This window comes from Podarcis bocagei, assembly GCF_964188305.1.
Source record: "Podarcis bocagei genome assembly, chromosome: 1".
NCBI lineage: Eukaryota > Metazoa > Chordata > Lepidosauria > Squamata > Lacertidae > Podarcis > Podarcis bocagei.
The window spans coordinates 39,840,095-39,858,812 of record NC_138125.1 but is presented as its reverse complement, the minus strand read 5'-3'; the positions used below and the strand labels follow the sequence as shown (position 1 = coordinate 39,858,812).

Genomic DNA, 18,718 nt, shown 5'->3' with positions numbered 1-18,718 from the left:
CACTTTGGGCGGCTTCCAGCAAAATATAAAAATATAATAAAATGTCAAACATTAAAAACTTCCCAATACAGGGCTGCCTTCAGATGTCTTCTAAAAGTTGTGTAGGTCTTTATCTTTTAGTTCTTTATCTCCTTGACATATGACCAGAGAGCGCCACTGCCAAGAAGGTCCTCTGCTTGATTCTCTGTAACTTCACTTTCTACAGTGAGGGAACCACCAGAAGATCCTTGGAAGTGGACCTCAGTGTCCGGGCTGAATGATGGGGGTGGAGACACTCCTTCGGGTATACTGTTTCCCCAGTGGATGGCAAAAGTGGTCAATTTGCAAAATGTTTGTAACTCTGCCTCTTTTCTTGTGTACATATACAATTAGTTAATTCTGACATTATAGCAAAAGAATAGCCAACACATTTCATCCCCCTAAACCGTGGAATAGCATTAGCTCAGCAGTTGCCAAATTGGTGTTCTCAAGATTCTGCTGGACTCCAGCTCCCATCAGCTCCAGCCAACCTGGTCAGGGAGGGAAGATGTGAATGTCAGTCTAAAAATAGCTAGAGGGCACAGCGTTAGCTACCTCATTATAGCATATTCTTCTCCCATCCAGGCAATTTAGGCATTATTAAAAGCTTTCCGTATCTTGCAAAAAACATCCAAGTTGCTATAATTATATATGATATCGGTTCTTGGTATGTCAAAGGTACATTCTTTGTAAAAGCTAATTAAAAAAGCAAAGGATATAAAGGAAGTTGATTTTTTTTTATAAAAAAAATCCACATGTATCTTCCTAGCTTCCCAGTTCTTCTTTGCAAATTCATATGTCTACCACATCCTTAAGCTCTTTTGCACTTACAGCATTCTTAACTAGAGGAGCTAGGTATTTTATTCTGAATTTCTGAAGTTGCCATGCCTGAAGCTTAGAGTGCTACCTTGACTCCCCATAAAGGACATAACCTTGTTCATTGGCATATCAGTATAATGTTGTATTTTCCTTTCATTTGAAGAGCCATTTCCTTGGTATACTTAAGCCTGGATGAAAAGTATGACGGGGCAAAAAACCCAAAACATTTATTGTAAAAAAAAAAGAGAAAGAAAGAAACAGGTCCATATCACAATGGTCTACTTGCAAGGATTTCCATATATATATATATATATATATATATATATATATATATATATATATATATATTCCCTTGCCTTGGAGCAATGAAAACATTTCAAGTCTATCAGATGAATCACTCACATCCTATAAGGATAGCTATATTTTAACTGACACTTGCTAATAGGACTTCACAGCATATTTTCTTTCAAGTGGATGGGTAGCTAGCAATTATGCAAATTTTTTCAACTTGCTTCAGTGGCAGTAACAGAAATTCTAGCTTTCACTACAGTGAGGGCTGCATTCTTGTTGCTAATCGCCCATGCAGTTCTCCTGTGATTTCAATTGCCTACCACCCAGTTACCATATCTTCTTCAAAACAAAGAACTATATTCCCAACATTTCTGTATCTGTAAACTGCCTGATAGGACCTGGATCAGCAATGAGAATCGATTTGAATGGTAGACGTGGTATATAAAATAGGTCCCACACTAGGATGAGCAATTAGCTATAAGGTTATGGTCCAGGGCAACAAGATGTACCAACATTGACTGAAGTCAAAGGCATTGCTAGGTCTGTGTTAGGTCACTGCCGGGATGGGAGATCTTCTGTATGTGTCATAAATATTACCCTGAGTTCCTTTGAACAAAAGTGGGGTGAAGTAATGGACATGAGGCAGGAGTTGATAATGCAGGTGAGCTGCGCACAGGTGGGCTGCATGCAAGCTGCCGGCCAGCTCTGTGGAGCCTCCTTTTATTGACACAAATATGCAAACCCAAGCAGATACATTTTGGGCTGTGACCTTTACACATCTTCCAGTCCTGAGATCAAGGGGTGGTACAAAGCTATTTTGGCACCTGTTTCCACCGCGTCATTTTCCCCTTGCACAGTGTATGACGAAGGAGACAAAAGGTCTCAGAGACAAAGATTACAGACAGGGCACCACAGACTACTGAGACCTCAAAGGGTTAGACAGCGGGCACAATGTTCAGACAGCTGTGGCTGCCCGCGGGTGGGGAGTGTGCTCCCTCCGGACCCCACGATCATCCCTACAGTGGGGTATAACTGTAACCAACAAATATTAAACTCCCATGTATCTGGGGGAAAACGCTATCCCCATTTTACAGATTGTGACAGGAGGGCATTCCACAGGGCAGATGCCACTACTAGAAAAAGATAAAGTGTCTTAATGACCAACTGCTCAAACACATTGCATGTCAGCACGTAAACAGAGATCGAGCAGAGCAAGCATGACACTCCCAAAGAATATTGGGAGTTTGTTAGGAATACCTCTCTATGGAAGCTCATAAAGGGAACTCATGCTGTAGCTTTTATGCAACAGACCATAAAATGAGTTAGATTTCCACATTGACTGTCCCTAAGGGAAGATTGCTCAAATAGATGCTGTTACAGTGCTGTAACAGCATAAATGAATGTAACCTGCACAAGCAAACATAATAATTACACCACCACAGAGAAAGGTCTCCCAGTGAAGTCTCCCAAGCAGGGTCGCTATTTGTGCAGAGAAGGGATGGTATTCAAAATTCCATTAACGGGGGAAAGTTGCCCTGGCAAATAAGATGGTACTCTCCCCACCCCCAAACTCCCCACTCTTTTTACTAGCCTCTGTTTCACACACAGAGGAGGGGGAAATATGTTGGGTAGAATATAAATTGGATCGTGGGTAGAATATAAATTGAGGGCACAGAAGCATTTCCTTCCTACAGCACTCCAAAGGAGGAACATTTGCAATCGCAATGTAAGTTTGTCAAGGAAATCAGTGCATATTTGTCAGGCAGAGGAACCAACCCCCATGGCAGGTTGCCAGGAACGGATAAGACAAGGAAAAATTCTTACCACCTGCTTTTTATTCAATATTTACAGAGAGAGGCTTGGGAATGCAGCTACTTGGACTAATGGTGTTGCCCTGAGTAAATCTCCCCTTCTCTACCACTTCCTCATTCACCATCCCTTCTATGGTTGGCGCTGAGGGCCCTTTGCTTCTGAGCCCTTTGCTCTCCTATTTTTAAGGCTTGCCGGGTTCTGGGATGCTTTCAAGTGATAACGTGTCAGCCAGCTGCTCCAGCTCTGCCTCCTCCTCCTCTCCCATTATTTCCCAACTTCTCCCCTCATCTTCCCCTGAGCTGTGATCTCCCCCAAACCCCTGTTGTAATTCTGAACTGTCAGCTGCAGCACATAGGTGTGTCGCATAAATGCTGCTCGTGCTCTTCCCAGGACTGGAAAGGGGTTTTAGGGTTGCCATATTTTGAAGAGCAAAAAAGAGGAGACATTTGCTGACTTCTACTTTTAATTATGGATCGCTATGGCAACTCTCATTTTACGTACCCCTGAAAAGGAGGATGTGTCCTGGAAAAAGAGCACATAAGGCAACCCCATGCTCCAGTTGGGGAGAGAGATGCAGATGGGGTAAAAAAAAGGAGCATAAAATATAAATTGTGCAGAAAATAAATGAACATAAAATAATGTACATAAAATAGCTGCACATTCAGTATAACATTTTATAACCTAGGAAGAGGACTTTACAGAAGTGTTGTGGAAAAGAGATGAATTGCCATTAATCTGCAAATTGTACCTTTAAAGTTCATAATTTGCTTAATCGTTGAATTCATTTATGGCAAGGAGTTATTAGACAGTTTGATTATATCTTGCAGTCCACTGAGAGGAGGACAAATGGGGGTTTACTTAGTTCTGTTTTTCTGAAAATTAGACTGCAATCTGGAAATATAGAGGCCAAATTTAATCTTAAGCAAAGTTTAAAGTTAAGTAATGCAATGAGAGCGTAAGAGAGGAAAATCTCAGCAATAATGGAGGACAGGATGCCGAAATTAAATGGAGATACACACAGAGAAATAAGAGAGCCACACTTACAACAAACAGATATATTAAACACAAAAGCAAACAAATACTAAAAACTAATATTGAATGGTTGAGGAATATAGGAAGCTGAGTCAGACTATTGGGCCCATCTAGCGTAATACTGCCCATTCTGACTGGCAGCAGCTCTTGGTTTCAGGCAGGAGCATTCCCAGCCCTACCTGGAGATGTCAGGGATTGAACCTGGGATACTGTGCATGCCAAGCAGGTACGTGACCAAGGACAACATTCTCAGACATTAAAATCCCAAGCTACTGTCATGAACTGGTTGGACACAGAGGAATGGTGGGAGGAACGAACTGGGGAACCACCAAGGGAAGAAGGCTCAGAGCCTAGGGAGTGGTGGTGGGAAGATGATGAGTGGCCAGAGGAAGAAGACTGGGAACAGGAGGTGTCGGAAGCTGAAGAGATGACAGGGTTTAGTGAGCAGGTAGACTCTGTGGTAGAGAGAATTCCAGCAGAGGAGGGAGACTAAGAGGCAGAGATGAGTCAGGCTGGTGAAGAGTCATGGGTGTCTTCCCCTCCTGCTGTGACAAGCTCCCCTCCCCACTGTTTCCCGGAACCAGAAAAGGCATGAAACAGGCAGAGCAAAGGCAGTCTGCATGCAGGTACAGTCTCCAAATGCTTGGAAAAAGCCCTAGAGAGCAGGAGACATAGACAGTTGTTGGGAGGTGGGGACCTTTTGTCTCAGCAACTGATTTCACGGAGTAAGACCTACAGGGCATTCAGCTAAGTCTGTGAAGATTGTGTTTTGGCTAATAAAGTTAACTTCAACTTTGAACTGTATGATTTACTGACCACCTTGCTCTGTGACACCCATCTCCTGAGGGAGTCCAGGAGGAAGAGTGGTTCCAGGAATGTGGCTTCTGAACCCTACTCTAACTTCTGTCTTGCTTAGGGTATTCAGTACAGTGGTATCTCAGGTTACAGATGCTTCAGGTTACAGACGCTTCAGGTTATAGACTCCGGTAACCCAGAAATAGTACCTCAGGTTAAGAACTTTGCTTCAGGATGAGAACAGAAATCACGTGGCGGAGGCGCGGCAGCAGCGGGAGGCCCCGTTAGCTAAAGTGGTACCTCAGGTTAAGAACAGTTTCAGGTTAGGAATGGACCCCCCAGAACAAATTAAGTTCTTAACCCAAGGTACCACTGTACTTTATGTAGAATTCCTAGGGACAGATTATGGGTACCTAAAACTGGTTAGCCCTTTAGACCAAGTCCTTGTTTGAAGTAGAAGCAGCATGGGAGATCAGAAGCCCAACTCACCTGCCATAAGCAGTTAACAGGGAGTCCCACGTGCTCTTGTAATCCACCTAAATGTTGCTGTATTCCTTTAACAAGAGGACCCCCTCATCACAATAAAGCTTATGAATGTGAAATTCCAGGATTCTGATAATGCCATCATTTGCTGTGAATGCAAGGTCCCATATTGCTTTGTCCATTTCCTTTTTCCTAGCAAGTTTGACCTACTCTAGGACCTTAGTGCTCTGCCACATCTCCAATGATACCAGCAGCTAAACACGGAGGCACTGCTTCTGGCACAGTTTCAGATCCTTTCATACCACCAAATGATGTCAAAGCTTTTTTTTTGTTTTGTTTTAAAGAAGAAGGTCATTCTCACACACAGCTGTGTAATGATAATATCTGGAATGCTAAGCTTTGCTGCTTGCAAAGTGATCAGCAGGATAAGCTGGTCTCCTAACATGTCAATTTTGGAAAGCCATTTCACATGGATCTGATCTACAAAGCAGAATTGAGAAACTGAAGACTTGTTATTCCCCACTACCCAGAATTCCATGGGAATTCCATGAGCAAAAATGCATTATAGCTGCTATGGCATGATATGTTCCTGGAATGCCTTGAAATGCCATCTTTCCTGGGCCATGATTCCTCCATCTGGTGGCAGTGGAGGCTACGCCATACTGAAATCACTTGTCCTAGTTCCATCTCTGCTGGCCTGTTTGTAAGATGCTTTGGCTTCATCTTGTTGCTGAAGAGCCCTTTTGTTTTTATGTTTCCAAATGCTGTAATAAACCCAAATCCAATAAGCCGTGTTGTAGGGCCTAGGAGGGACGCGGGTGGCACTGTGGTATAAACCACAGACCCTAGGACTTGCCATTCAGAATCGGTGGTTTGAATCCCCGCGATGGGGTGAGCTCCCGTTGCTCAGTCCCAGCTCCTGCCAACCTAGCAGTTCGGAAGCACGTCAAAGTGCTACTAGATAAATAGGTACTACTCTGGCGGGAAGATAAACGGCATTTCCGTGCACTGCTCTGGTTTCGCCAGAAGTGGCTTAGTCATGTTGGCCACATGACTTGGAAGCTGTCTTCGGACAAACATCAGCTCCCTCAGCCAGTAAAGCGAGATGAGCGCCACAACCCCAGAGTCGTTAACAACTGGACTTAACTGTCAGGGGTCCGTTACCTTTACCTTTAGGGCCTAGGAAGTACATGCTTCCCTGTAGGTATCAATTGTCCTTTTGGTGTGATGGAATTCACTTGGGGTGGTGCTAGCCAGTGTAGTGGTTAAGAGCGGTAGACTCATAATCTGGTGAACTGGGTTCGCATCCCCGCTCCTCCACATGCAGCTGCTGGGTGACCTTGGGCCAGTCACACTTCTCTGAAGTCTCTCAGTCCCACTCACCTCACAGAGTGTTTGTTGTGGGGGAGGAAGGGAAAAGGAGAATGTTAGCCGCTTTGAGACTCCTTAGGGTAGTGATAAAGTAGGATATCAAATCCAAACTCTTCTTCCTCTTCTTCTTCTTCTGGATCAGAAGAAAGGTCTAACAAGTCCAGCATCCGCTTCTCATAGTGTCCAACCAGATGTCTACAGGAAGCCCACAAGCAGAACAAAAGACATGTTCATAATCTCCCCTCTGTGAAGTGGCGTCCTTGGCAACAACAACACATTTACCCTTTATATCTAATTTAATTTATGTTAAGAGAGATTTATATATAACTTTGTTTTAATAAAAATCTCTTAAAGCAGTTTGTATAAAATAGTATAAAATATTCATTAGCAATTGCAAAAAAGGCAGACATTAAAAACAGTGATGAAATTGTCAAAATATACATAAAATCAATATTTGCCCTTCTTATATGCTAACAGCCCAGTTTGCATCTGTATTGGAATTGTTTTTAGATGTTTTAATTGTTCTATCTTGTCTACATTTGCTGCCCTGAGCTCCTTCAGGAGGAAGGCAGCGTAGTAGTAGTAGTAGTAGTAGTAGTAGTAGTAATAATAATAATAATAATAATAATAATAATAATAATAATAATAATAATTTATTTATATCCCGCCCTCCCCAGCCGAAGCTGGGCTGAGTTTTAAATGCAAGAAACAAACAAACAAACAAACAAACAAACATGTATTTGAAGTGATGCACTTTGCAACTCTAGACTCTTTAATTTTACACAGTGACCTCAGCTAGGAAATCATTTTTAGTATATCATATGAGAACTAGTTTCAGAGGAAATACCCTGAGGGTACCTGACTTGGAGATCTTTAAGATCACTGAGTGGGACTGAAAATCTCCTTGGTCTCCCTCACTAAGAATCATGCACGACTCTGTGCCAACTCTAAGACGAGATTAATCACTTCTCTTTTAGTAGCGTCTTAGATTGGAGCAATGTTGAAGCAAACATTAAATGATAGGCACATTTCGGGGTGTTTACCCAGGTAAATTTTCTCATAGTACACAACAGGCTCTCTTCCCGGCTGTAAAAGGAAAGATTAGCTCACAAATGTTCTGGCTTAGACCATAGGCTTATTTTTGCACACTTCAATTCCCCTATAGATCAAATTGGAATAATGGCCTTTTATAAAATGTAAAAGCTACTGGAAAAGCAAGTTAAAGTAACAAGGAAAAAAGAGAGAGCTTTTCACAGCAGGGGATGCATTTGCTGGTACCATATTTTATAACATTCTTGACTAAAGGGATTGAATTGGATTGAGTTATTTTTTCTGCCACAGTCACTGCTTCTCAGTTTGACTGAGAGCTCAGCTGACAGTCAGAATATCTTTGTTCAGAAGTGATTCATGTAATCATCCAACAAATGAATTGCTAGTGGAATGGGTCAACTACAGTGGTGCCTCGCAAGACGAAATTAATTCGTTCTGCAAGTTTTTTCGTCTTGTGAAGCACGGTTTCCCTGGGTATTAACGGTTTTAAGAAAAAGGAAACAAACTTGCAAGACGTTTTCGTCTTGCGAAGCAAGCCCATAGGGAAATTCGACTTGCGAAGCAACTCAAAAAACGAAAAACTCTTTCGTCTTGCGAGTTTTTTGTCTTGCGAGGCATTCGTCTTGCGAGGTACCACTGTATTTTGCCTAAGTTTTTGATCAAGGGAGTAAAGGTAAGGAAAAGGTAAAGGACCCCTGGATGATTAAGCCAAGTCAAAGGCGACTATGTGATGCAGCGCTCATCTCACTTTCAGGCCAAGGGAGCTGGCGTTTGTCCACAGACAGCTTTCTGGGTTATGTGGCCAGCATGACTAAACTGCTTCTGGTGCAATGGAACACTGTGACAGAAGTCAGAGTGCATGAAACGCCATTTACCTTCCTGCTGCAGAGGTACCTATTTATCTACTTGCACTGGCATGCTTTCAAACTGCTAGGTTGGCAGGAGCTGGGACACAGCAACGGGAGCTCACCCTATCGGTCGGATTCGAACCACCAACCTTCCAATTGGCAAGCTCAAGAGGCTCAGTGGTTTAGACCACAGTGCTACCCACATCTAGGGAGTATGAATAGGATGAAGTACCAAGAAAATTGTGGATCAAATAGAAAATAGAATCAACATAAGGATTCATATATCTTGATTTCAGTAAGGGTTTTGTAAGCTATTGACGTCTTATCTTAAAATAGAATTGCTTTTATGTGTCTATTTGGTCAGCGTATTATCATTTTTATATTGGTTTTGCTGTTGAAGCGTAGGTCACATTGAGTACTTTCATTGTAGAAATGTGATTCAAATAAGCAGACAATGCAGGTATTAAAAATCAACTACGAAAATATACTTTATACCCACAACTGAGGAAGGAGAGGAATTGTGGCTTTCTTACTTCGTTATTTGACTACACTGTGACTTATGACCCTGGAAATTACAGACCATGATCCTTGCCCACTGGTTAAGAATCAAGTGGAATGCAACTGAAGACATGGTCTTTGAAAAGGATGGTACTCTTATGCAAGGAATAGGGGGAAATATTCAATACTTTGAACATGCTGTCAAAACTATAGACATGCTGTCAACACTTTGGCAATGTACGTTCACACATTGTGTTGGGGGACTGTAAGATTGACAGCTTCAGTAACACTTGGCAGTGTGAATGATCTACCAGCATAGTTGAAAGCCAGCATAGAACATTGTGAATGCCATGTCAGGGGGGCAGTTTATGCAATTAACAGAATAAAGAGTTTCAAAACTTTCCCTAGACTGTGTGTACCACTTCAGACAGGCGCAGTCAATTGAAACCACAACATCTTCTTCTTGCCCTCGTAAAAACTGGTAATAAGTAGGGTATGTGTTATTTGTAGGGTATGTGTTATTTGTGGATGCTTTAATGCTTTGAAGGGGTGGTGGTGACTGGTTGCTGCAAGAGGGGAAAGTGAGGCACCTGTGGTAGGAGATTGTAAAATTTGATGGACCTTCTGGATGATGCTCATGGAACCAGGGTTGGAAAAGTCCATCCTCTTCATCACAGACCAGCTAGGAAGGAGGGTGATGTTCTCACTCAACCAACCAGAAGCAGGTAACACCTATGAATCCAGATTTCATGAGGTCCCAATTCCAGGCTGATAGTGTGATGGCCTGGGAATCTGATTCAGAGGCTGAACCGGAGGAATCCCAGCCTGCACAGGAATCCCTGCCTCCAGGGCCGGCTGAGCTGGGGCAGGGCCTTGAATCTGAAGGGCCCGCACCTGTGCCAGATCCTCAGGAGCAGACACCAAATGAATCCACCCTGGCTCTGGAGGTGATTGAGGACCCATTGCCTACAGGTGCACCTCTCCCAGCCCTGTCAAGGGAAGGTGAGCCTCTCCCTGGGTCCAGTAACCCTCCAGCCTCTCCTGAGCTGGAGAGGCTCAGGGCAGAGAGGTGGAGGGAACTGGGTTCTCTCAGGAGGAGTGCTCGCCTTAAGGCCAGGAGAGGCGGGTCACCTGCGGCCCGGGACCGCCCCTGGCCTCAGAGAAGATAAAGGCCAGTCAGCCTGGTCCCAGGTTGTGGGAGCAATGTCATTGGAAACCTGTTTCTGCCAGCACCCAGACCTGTTCTTCCAGAGTTCCCGACCTTGCCCGGCTCCTCACTTTGGACCCCGCTTCGCCCTTGGTGGACAGTCTCCAGACCCTCGACCCAGGACCGGACTCTGACCACGCCTCACGGTAACCTCCCCCCGGGACCAGCACAGATAGCATACATCCTGCAACGTTGGTTTCTACTTTCCATTTTGCTCAGCCGCTGTCTAGTCTACTCCGTACGTTGATCTTTTCTTTCCCCCTGCTAACTTCAGTGTTCAATTTGCTTTTGTGGCCACTTTTTCTCTCATGTTCCACTCAGTTCAATATGTGCTCCAGAATGACCCCTAAACCCCTCTTTCATCCTGTTCTCCCACATAATTAGCACTTCTGCTGCTATTGACAACCAGTCATTAATCTGTCATTAAAACACCCTCAAGAAGCCAATGAATCCTTAAAACCACACAGTTTGACACAACCACAGAGCCAGAGTTGCTGGACTCGGTTGTCTTGCTTTCAGCCCCATGTAGTTTTTGTACTGTATGCTGTGGTGCCTATATCTCCTGTTAGCAGCTTCGTGGAAAATGGTGCCCAATGCAGACAAATGTCTGGTGACAGGCAAATGGCAGGATGTTTCTCATCAAGACTAGGGCTGGGTGACATCTGGTATACAACATCGTGATATATCACCAACTAAACATCACAATATACCGATATATCACAATGTCTGAATTAAGGATGGAGCTATGTAGAGGCATTGGCTGGTTTCATGATTTTTCCTGCATCGTGATTTTTGCTGGCACCTGCTCTTGTGATTCGGGGTCCCTGCAGGAGGCAAGGGAGAGCTGAGCCAGCAGAGCTGCAGGAATCAACAGTAGCATTGGCTGGTTTACTGGTTTTTCCCTGCTCAAACTAAAGCCCTCTCTGGTGAAGCCTCATCCTCAGCCATATGGTCAGAGGCTAATTAAACCTAAATCAGTGAACAAACCTCCAACAGAATGGATCTGGCAATGGCCATCTGATTAAGGTTCAAAGGGAAGTGACACCAACAAGTGAGAGTAAACACTTGTGGAACTAAAAAGCAGCTGACATCAGGGAGTTTTCCTTTCAGTGTGGTCAGATGGGAGGCTTCTGCAAAAGCAACAGAATGGCAGGCTAGTACCTGCCCAGAGACACACAGCAGGGCTTTCCCAGTTCTGTTACTCCCATCTTTAATGAATCAGTACGCATTAAGGGGGGGGGACACACAATATTTGGGCATCCTATATGATTGTAAAAATACTGATTGCATTTGTTACAATGACATGCTCTGGAGCATTATGGAAATACAATCCTGTATTTTCTCTCAACGCTCCTCAGACTAGCATTTGCCCTGCAACTGTGCACATGAGCCTCATTTTGCTTTGCTATGAAATACAACTTTTTTTAAAACTACTTTTTTTTTAATCCTACTTTTTTTTTAGCAACAAAGTCATCATAATTCTCGCTCAATTATCAATATAATATGGAAGGTAGTACTGTATTGTGATCTGAGATGTTTGTATGGTGTGCTGGAATCACACTGATTCTACAGGAGCAAGTGTGTTTGTGTGTGTGTGTGTAGTTGGAAGGTGGAGATGGGGTGAAGGGCAACATAAAATGGGCTAGACAAATGCTGCAGGATCTGTTAAAAAAAAGAAAAAGAAAGCTGGCTTCTTTTAGAATCAGCTATTCATAAAAAATGTCAGACTATATCAAAAATAAATCACATCATCTCTCATCATCAGTGCACAAGAAGAGGAACAGAAACAGGCCCAAACCAGCTCGTGTGCTGCAGTTTCCCCATAACTTTATCCTTAATTTCCTGTCTATCTGCAGATACTAAACTCTTATCACCATGTGCTCTGCTTTGATATCGAAGGAAAAACACAATCTGAAAAAGAAGGAAATTTGTAAAGAGAAATTCTAAAAAGGGAAGAACCCAAAAGAATCTGTGATGTGTTGTGTGATAACAGCTGGTGTCTCAAAGTCTGCCACAGGGAAGAATGGGAAAAACTGCAAGACAGAGAGAAAATTTACAGCATGCGTAGCAATATATACAATAGCTATATTGTAATAACCTGCAGTTTTATAAGAGTATATATTTAAAGATGAATAAATGAGCAAATTAAGTTAATTTGGATATGCAGAAGATATTAAAAACAAATTTAAGGAACTGCAGAAAGAGGGGGAAGGAAGTCAAGTACTGAAACGTTAAAATACATTAGTGCAATGTATAAACCTAAAAAGCTTTTTTTAAAAAAAAGACATACATTTAGAAGATATATTATTATGTTGGTTTGGAGTCTTCACTAGGAGCCCACCCCACCCCAATTACACACTTGGAGTGCCAACCTAACATTTTGGGTTTGTGGCACAAAAAAGCCCAAAACTTTGGTGTTGTTTCTTAGTGGATACAAAAACATTACGTTTGAGGTGGTCGCTAGGGCTCCCTCTGCCTGTGATGTTCAAGGCATGGCACAAAACACCACAGAACTAGCACACAGCTTTGACCCTGATTTGGAAGGAATATAAAAATGTTTGGGGTTGTAGAGGGGCTCTTAACTAGGAAACCTGTCAGTATACGCTTCTGAGTGGCAGCACAAAACTTTAAGTTTAGGGCACAGAGCAATTTTTTTTGGTGTAGATTTTGAAGGCATATCAGATTAGGGGGATCATAATTAACATACCTATGGCCCCAAGCCCTGTAGAGCTTTAAAGGTAAAAAATAAGTATTTTGTAGTGGGCCCAGAAAATTATAGTCGTGACCTGCAGCATTCCCTAAATATCTATTATATTCTTTTTCTAGTCTGTCACTGAATTGAGCAGTATGTTTGCAAAGCTAACCAAGGCAGCACAATTCAGTGGCTGCCTTTTCTATTCTGTTCCATGCATGTAAAGACCTATACGCTGTGATTCGAGAGAAAAATAATCTCTAGAGCCAATTAAACAAGCAATTTGCCAAATAAACGCATGTATTTTCTTGTTCTGATACTGCACCAGTGGCCCTGATGATTAAATATTAATCGAGAATTATATTTGTTGCTTGGCTATGCTTTTTAAATTTAGCACATAATGGATGAAACCTTCTGGTTTTTCCACGCTAAATAGCTGGAAGCATTAAAAAAAAAGAGATTTTATCAATATTTTTTCCACAGGCCGTGCTGCTCTAAGCTTCAAATATTTAATACCCTCTTTCACATGCAAAGTATTGTTTAAATCATTTTGATTTAAATTTTCCAGATACCAATTTCATTTCTCACTGCAGGAATATCTGTGTGAATTCACATATCAACCATTTACTTCTGAAATATTGACAATGCCAATGCTTTATCTGTTGACCCTTTAATGAATAGAAATCTATTCCTAGGCAATAAATATTATTAGATTATTTTAAGGCTGAGCCCAAAATGTGCAGACAGTCATTAGCTGACAATTTTTTGAAAATGTTTTTCAAGCTCCTGCTAAAGTGTTGGACAATTGTAGTATTCCCCTGGAGAAAATTTGGAAAAATGGCCTCCCCAGATTTATCCATTCATAAATTTTGAGTGCAGCTGTGGATCCAGTCTGCTGGCCCTGATGTTTCTCCTCCTTGCTGTTGCTGTCAGTTCACACTTGCCTTCTCCAAGTAAGCCAGGAGGGAGCAAGGAGGTGAAACACACCTTGCCCTCATTCTTTGAGGGGAGGTAGGAAATGGAGGAGGGCACAAGGAGAAGGGGATGACAGAGGATGAGATGGTTGGACAGTGTTCTCGAAGCTACCAGCATGAGTTTGACCAAACTGCAGAAGGCAGTGAAAGACAGGAGGGCCTGGCGTGCTCTGGTCCATGGGGTCACGAAGAGTCGGAAACGACTAAACGACTAAACAACAACAGGAAATGGGGCTGGAGGGAGAAGCAACAGTGGCAATGAGGTAGGGTTATCATATTTCAAAAAGTGAAAAGTGTTGAGCCCTCCCCCTCCTTCTTCTGTTTTTTAGCTTTTTGGGGGTCCAATGTTGTTGAGCTATTTTTAAGGGAGTTTGCCAGAATGCTGACTTCCAACATTGGTTGCCAAATGTCTGGATTTTCCCAGTCATTTCAGTAGTTTCTGTTCAGACACTGCTTCCGACTACAGCGTTCTGGGAAATTCTGGAAGTATGGCAACCCTAAATGAGGAGGAGATGAGCCTACTCAGGGAGGGAAACCCAGTGAAAGTATGTTTTTGGTTGTTCTGCCAAAATCAGGAATCAGCACTGATTCCCCCCCCCCTTTTTAATGTTTACTAAAGTAGCAATTCACAATCATGAGCCTAAGCAGCAATGAGGGATGTGGCACATTAGCTAATTGTCACATGAGCTTTCGTAGGCCAACACACAGTTTGTCAGACAAATGAAGTGTTATGTTTAACTGGTATTCATCTATCTATTATACACAGCTCACACAGAGATGGGGCGTGAGGAGGGTGGCGGAGAGATGTCATTATGAAGTGATGCCAGAAAGCCTCACAATGCAATAAGTACAACCCATTAATTTTCAGATTCAAATGTAAACCCACCCCAGTGGAAAAAGTTAAAGATCAAACCAGGATGAGTGTGGTCCACTCTCAACTGGTGGCAACACAATTGGCAACACAAAATGGATAGTCAACATGTGCAGATGGACAATTATTTTCTGTTATCACTTCCAGGTTGCCTATATTTTACAAATTCTGTATCACTCAAACGAGAAAATGTATGTCAACTGACCTAGTGGTCAAAGAATCCATCTTAATGTATATAGGGTAGGTTCATAGCAACCTTGACTGCCTTTGTGGTTTCTTTTATTGAAGTGGGAGATTGGAACCATATTACAACTTTCTTAATGTGTCCTTATGTGAACCGAGTGGAACCAGCTTCTCACAGATCGTGCCTGCATTTAGAGTATATAGATTTTAATACATAATTACATTACATAATTACATTCTACTTTGTGGTGTAGCAGCACATCCAATAGATAAACCAAAAATAACTGCAGATAATTTGTTCATTTATTAGATTTTTTTTAAAAAATGGACAGCCTGATTTTTCACATATATCTATATTTTCACTTTTGACTCCTATCATAATTACAATGAATGGCTTAACAGCAACTTTTGCTGGTGCTTTGGGGGGAAAGGACACTCTTGTGACTTATAATGGTGAAATAATGACTTCAATGAGAAAAATTCAAAACAGAGTAATTACAAATCACCCCTTTCCAAATAGCTTTATAGTGGGAATTTCACATTTATTAGGAAATTTAAATAAGGAATTAACCATATTTGATGCCATGGCAAAGCAATATGAGGACAAAAGAGTATATCCCAAAATATTGATATTCTTGAGTATAGAAAATGGAGCATTCATTTTGGATGAATGAACAAGCACCACCTTTTTTATCAGTAGCAGTTCTTTCAATGGGCAACTTTTGTGGGTGGATTTTTACTTCTTGAAATATGGCAACCCTAATTTTTGATTGGATTATGTTTGCAACCCACCCTGAGACCTTTTGGGGAATGGTGGGCTCTAAGTGCAAATAACCAACCAACCAACCAACCAACCAACCAACCAACCAATAAAAAGGGTTTAAACAGACAGGGTTGAATCCAGCAGAAGTTGCAACCATTGAAAGAGGAGGGAATTTGGGACAGCTCTCAGTTCCCCCTGCAGTCCTGCAAATATGCTGCTGAGGGCAAGGCCCCCCTCAGATCAGTATGGAAGGTGCCGTGGTGGTGGTGGTGAGGCTACAGAGAGATGGCAATTGGCAAAATTTGCCTCCTTCTCTCTCTCTCCCTCCCTCTCTCTCTTTTGCAGATGGGATACAACTTGTTACTTTGAAGTTGTCCCAGTGAAAAGCTGTTGGCTAGGGGTAAGAGATTCTGATAGATCTATTCTGCTTCCCTTCTCCATGAAATATTTATACAAGCACTGTGAGCATTAAATAGCTCTTTGTGGAGTATTTTAATTTTAAAGTCAAATGCAACAAAGCTTTCTGTGTTGTTTTAATGAGCTAGATAAATCTATAAAAGGAATGCAATCTTTAAATTCCACAAGGAACATCTAGGCTACAGCCACTTCATCATTCCCCAGCAGATGTGACACCTGTTTTGCACTGGCCTAGTACCAGTCTATTATATCACCAACCTGTCAGCAACTTACTACAGAAAAACTGAGAAGAAAATTCTGCCCACAGATCCCAATGCCTGAGACCACCAGCCTTTATTTAAGCATGCAGCTCAGTAAAATGAGACTAATGTATAGCGACCCTTTTTCCTAATTAGCATTTTTAGTGCGCTAAAATGCTAAAATATTTTGCCCATTGGAGCATGGCAAAACTGCTGGAGCGAGACAAAATACAAATGAGTGCAGAATACAAGTGCAATTATTAAGTGAAAAGCACACACCACCAGACCCACACACCAGCAATGGAGTGAATATCCATCACTTTAAAGATCAGTGGCTTCTGAAGTTGGGACAATAAAAATTATAAGGTAGAGATGCAGACATAATGTCATAAGAATAACCATAAGTCTGCAACTTATGTGCATTTCACTTGTGCGCAGTCAGCCTAACACGCTTGGAAAATAAATAAATATTAAATAAATAAAAAGGGGATGGAAAGAGCGTGGGCGTCTGGGGAAAAATGACTTTGGCAATCCCACCCACCATTGAACACAATGTGTTTTGACTATACACCATTTTGGCTTTAGACGTGATCCCTGGAATGTAACTCCTGGGTAAGTTGCTGGCTTACTGCATTACTTTTCCTATTAATTATTATACAATTATTTTTTTAAAAAATGATGATGATTATTATAATTATTTCCAACTTTAGAGAGTGTTAGTCTAAATTTAATTGTTGCATGTCAAAAAGAGAACTAGAGTATGTCTAACCAAATTAATAGTGCATTCGTTTATGGTGAAGTCAAGCCTCCACTGAGTTCAACGGAGATTACTCCTAGGTAAATAGCCATAGGTCTACAGCCTTAATAGTGTAAGGTAGGCAAAATAATGCTTGTAGTGACCCTGACACAGTGACCCTGCTGTGGTATGAATTTCTCCTTGTGCACTTAATGGAAGATATCTGTGAAAATTATTTTCCAATTCCCAAGAAAGACATTTAGACAGGATGAGCAAATGAAAAAGAAAACGTTCTTCTGTTCCATTGATTTTATATGAAACCATTAAAACTTGCCTGAGAAAATGATAGGAAGCTGTTTTTCATTGCCAGGATTTTAAGCAGATTTGATAGTATTGATTTTAGGTGCCTCTACCTGGTCTGTATCACAAGGTTATCACAAAGCCCACTTTGCCTCAGAAAAGTCATTATTTGTCTGGTGTTGCATGTACTCATCTTTGAAGTTATTCCTGAAGATACAATGCCTTTCTTTTTTCATTATTAGAGTTATTAGTGGGATAGGCAGCCCAGGAATCTAGTGTCCATTATTTGGTTTTTTCCCCTCTCAAACTTTGGACACCAAACTAACCAGCAGCAATCTCTAGAATGTGAAAAAAACATGGACCTGAATCATTAATCTATTAAAGCATTTTATTCCCCTATTCTGCCAAAAAGGGTTCCCAAAGAGAGTGGCTTACAAATATCAGCATTCAGGTGGTCTTTGTCTTCAGACTTGTAAGGAGGCATACAAGGAGCCATCCAACAGCCTTCGGGACTTCACTCTGAATTTGTGTAGGATTGACTCCTTATCCTCTTTTTCTCCTGAAGATATACCGCAAGCCAGCGGAGGTTTAGGATCAGAGGTTAAGTTCTCCTAGTTGGGCTACCTTCCCAGGTAGATGAGCCCCGTTTGCTCCTCACTTCCCTCTACAGCAGATGTAGAAACCGCTTTCTTGACCATTGGACCCACTATTGGCCTCGTTTTTTTCAAATCGCCAGAGCCTGCCTCCACATGCTGGGGAAGTCCCCAACTCACCAAGGGTTTGAGATCCATCGGCTACCCTCACCTGGTTTAGTCAGCCAATCAAAGCTGTTCCCGGGATGTGGCCACTGCCATATGCTGGCAGCTTCTAGGAGCCACAGGTGAGAGCTGAGTGCCGGGTGGGGACCAAAGGTGGACCAACTACCCCAGAAGGAGCACAATGTGTCCTCCACCAGAAGTACTACCCCTCCCTAAATAACTGTATGCTAGAATACTGTCTCAAGGTTTTTCACATGGTGTCATCCATGAAAACCATGGGGAAATTATAGAACAAAGTTCCCACCATTTTCTGAGCCAACAGGATTGCAAACAGATCCCCCCCCCTGGAAGTAATGGAGCTTACTTCTGAGTAGATCCAGTGGTAGGAAAGCAGTAGAGATTTACTGTAGACTGGAAGATGCACGTTTCCCACCCAACCCCCACCCGTTCAATCATCTGTTCGACACTCCAAGAGCATCTTACTCTAAAGTATACACTCTTCCCCCAACCTCTAGTAGGGTGACTTTTAGACTCATAGACAGCCAGTCATCAAGCACACCC

At 42.2% G+C, this 18,718-nt stretch overlaps 1 long non-coding RNA gene across 1 annotated transcript in view; it reads left to right on the top strand.

Moving 5' to 3' along the window:
• The window catches only part of LOC308596337, a 646,399-nt gene that overhangs the window by 256,499 nt on the left and 371,182 nt on the right, over positions 1–18,718 (top strand). The gene's annotated exons all lie outside the window — the stretch shown is intronic.